The 3,169-nt window shown below is 37.5% G+C and overlaps 2 long non-coding RNA genes across 2 annotated transcripts in view; one reads left to right on the top strand and one right to left on the bottom strand.

Moving 5' to 3' along the window:
• Nucleotides 1-3,169, top strand: part of LOC117936915 — a 672,281-nt gene that overhangs the window by 618,356 nt on the left and 50,756 nt on the right. The window lies entirely within an intron of this gene.
• The window catches only part of LOC117936901, a 23,612-nt gene that overhangs the window by 11,794 nt on the left and 8,649 nt on the right, over nt 1-3,169 (bottom strand). Inside the window, exon 2 of the long non-coding RNA XR_004655049.1 lies at nt 2,845-2,856. This is a non-coding gene — a long non-coding RNA (uncharacterized LOC117936901). The remainder of the gene's footprint in view (nt 1-2,844; nt 2,857-3,169) is intronic.

The following is a 3,169-nucleotide window of genomic DNA, read 5'->3' as shown; positions in this document are numbered from 1 at the left end:
CTATACTATACTACAAATACAATAATATATATATATATATATATATATATATATATGTACTTTATATACTATACTATATATGCAATACTGCAACGTTGGGCCGCTATGGTGCTTCTCTAACCTCGGTGCATCTCTAAATGTAACTGTAAATAATTCATTCAATGTTTCATAAAATGAACAAATAGTCTTTATTTTTCCAAAAAGTAAATACAGTAAGTGGGGCCCAGAGGACGAGGGCCAAACATGACTGAGCCTTGGCATAAAGGTTAAAGGATTAGAATTTATGTTAATCAGTGGTTCTCATTCTTTAGAATTTCAGTGGTCTTAGTTGGTCCCGCAACATTAATATAACTTTGGGTCCCTGGTCCCTAAACCAGGGACCCCTGGACCTATTCACCACAGACCCAAATCTTCTCGGCTGTTGTTGACATATGCAACTGTCTCTTTATGTGGCTCATTATGTTTGGCACATTGTCTGGGTCAGCTCTTATATCATAAGAAGTTAATAATGTAAATAATGTAAATGCTGAATGCCCTAAAACCTGTTGATACTACAACAACAAAAAGGTCCTTAACCCTACAGTGTTGCACACATCATGTAAGACTTGATTTCTAGATTTGTTCGCAAAAAAAGCTCTCCAGAAAGTGCCATTTAATGGGTTTTTTTTCAATTTTTTTTTCCCCCAGACCCCCGTAGGGAGAGCCCCACCTATAACAGATCCCAATTTTAACACTGAAGGATATTGATGCTGAAAGAGCCAAATAATTTGCTTTGTGCGCGGCAGAATATGGTTTGTCCACCCAAATCTCACTCCAAGGTTTTTGGAAAAGTTGGCAGCCCTGCAACTGATAACATGCTATTACCTTGCTGAGTGTACACAAACAACAATAATTAGGAGCAGGACTTAACCAGTAAAATCCAGCTGTGTTTTTTCAATCTAGCACTTTAGCTAGCTAGCATGCTACTTTGAACCACAGCCACAGTTAGAGTTCTTAAATTTGCTTCACACCTTTACTGTCGGACCTGAAACAGTCAATGTCAATCTTTGAGTCTGTACCTTTGACATGGGATGAGAAAGACAGCAGATATCCTGGTATGTTTGCAAGCTAGCTTCTGTTAGACTAGCCTCAGCTAAGCACATACTCAGACAACAGGAGCAACTTCTTGTCACTACTATTTCTCATCAAGGTTTTTTTTCATTAATCTTTCTGAAAAACTATACATGATAAAGGACAACTTCCCCACTACTGAAATTCGAGCATTTCGTTATTTCAACATAATTAAAAGAACTGTCGTATTTATGAAAACTGCTGTATTTAACAGTTCTCATCTGCAGTTCATGTCAATGACCATGACTGGAAGTAATGCATAATACAAATTGTAAACAGTGGTAGATTTTGTCGGCAAAACAATTCCATTCAAGGTAACTTAATGCTAAATGCTCATTTGCTAATTCCCAAATCATAACCAGAAACATTCGTTTAACTTCAATAACATCATTCATCCTCTGTTGGCAACGACATGGTATGATAGATGACAACAATGGTGACTATTATTCAGTGTGAATATTGTTACTAGCTTTAGTGTGATAGCATGCAATGCCTGCAAGTTGTAACAATGGTAATCTTTCTTGTTGAAAACTTCCATCTCACATATGAGCATTAGACAGGAGCCCTGTGAAACTGCATGGGAGTCACAACTCTTGAACCGAACAAAACCTTCATTGTTTGGATCTGGTTGGAGCTGAAAAAATGTATGAATTTGACTATAGGCCGAAAAATTGTACTTGTCACACATCAAAAACATCTTCAGGAAATGTCGTTGTTCATTTGGATGACCACTGAATATACAGTATATGAAATATCTGAATGACAGATTACAAAAACAATACAAAAAACATTTTATTAAGGACATTCTCCATATGTTCCAGCCACAACAGCAACATTACCAAACTCTTTTTAAAATTGAGCCGGATGGGACTCCTGCAAAAACTGTCCACGTCAATTTGTGATTTCTCATGATATTACTGAAACACAAACACAACTAAAGAACGAGCTCACTAGCCTTCTCACTCAGAACTATGGCTTTGCTCGCATTCCCTTCAGCTTCATTTCCCTATGTTATAAGACTCCCCCTCAGTGGCTGGAATAAGAAGCACGGTAGACCATGCCACGGTTCAGGGGAGAAGCTACATCTTTACCCCCACTAAAGTTGTTAACACACTCTTTTGAAGATGGTCTTAATTGGGTTAGGAGAGGGGGAAAAGGGGGCATGCCGTTTGAAATCCTCCCCTCCTGATTTGAAGAGGTGTAAGAGTAGAAGAGAGAGGTTTAATTGATCCCCTAGTGGTGTGTGTAGCTTTGCATCCCTCTCGGATAAAGGTGGGGGAGATGTTTTGCAGGGCTGGCTTAGAAATTGCAGTCAAGCATCACTAAATACTAATAAGGTTCACAATTTTCTACTGTTTTTTGTATCATTGTAGCAAGTCTCTTTTGTACCCTTTTCCATTACTCTAATCAGAATCCTTACAAAGGGCAAACATTATCATGACATGAAATAGGTGTATTTCAGACACTAAAAACCTGTAGATTTATTAAAGTGCTCTCTGAGTACCTGAAGAAAAGCATAAGGACCAGACCATCATTGGATATTACAAGATGAACAAAGATCATATATCTCTGCATTGTCTTTATTTAAAAAAAAGACAACAATTTGAAGGCAGTATATTTAAAACCCACCTTTGTAGGAAAGCTTTTGATTGAACTCTTGCTCTTTTCCTTATTGTTTTTGTTTATTTTGTTTATATTTCATGCTCTCCATGTGTTTTTATTTTTAGCATTTACCTGTTTTATCATCTAGCACTTTGGGATTAGCGTAAATATAAAGTGCATTGCAAACTGAATGTATTATTAGTATTGTATACTGTATCAGCATACTCTGGCCTAATCTAGTGGCGATCCTGGGAAGGTGAAGAGACACCATACCGTACACTGAAGTAGTGGAGGGGCAGACCCTTTAGCAGTCTCACATTACCAAAGCAATTCAATTAGACATAAAATACTGATGTGATCTAACATAATGACAACTCATACCCTTAACATTTGGCACTGGAAAGAACATGAGGCGATTTTTATTGCAGTAAGAGAGAGAGAGAGAGAGAGAGAGAGA

The sequence above is a fragment of the Etheostoma cragini genome, chromosome 2, assembly GCF_013103735.1.
Source record: "Etheostoma cragini isolate CJK2018 chromosome 2, CSU_Ecrag_1.0, whole genome shotgun sequence".
Classification (NCBI taxonomy): Eukaryota; Metazoa; Chordata; class Actinopteri; order Perciformes; family Percidae; genus Etheostoma; species Etheostoma cragini.
Note: the sequence above shows the minus strand (reverse complement) of the source record. Positions and strands in the feature narration are given on the sequence as shown.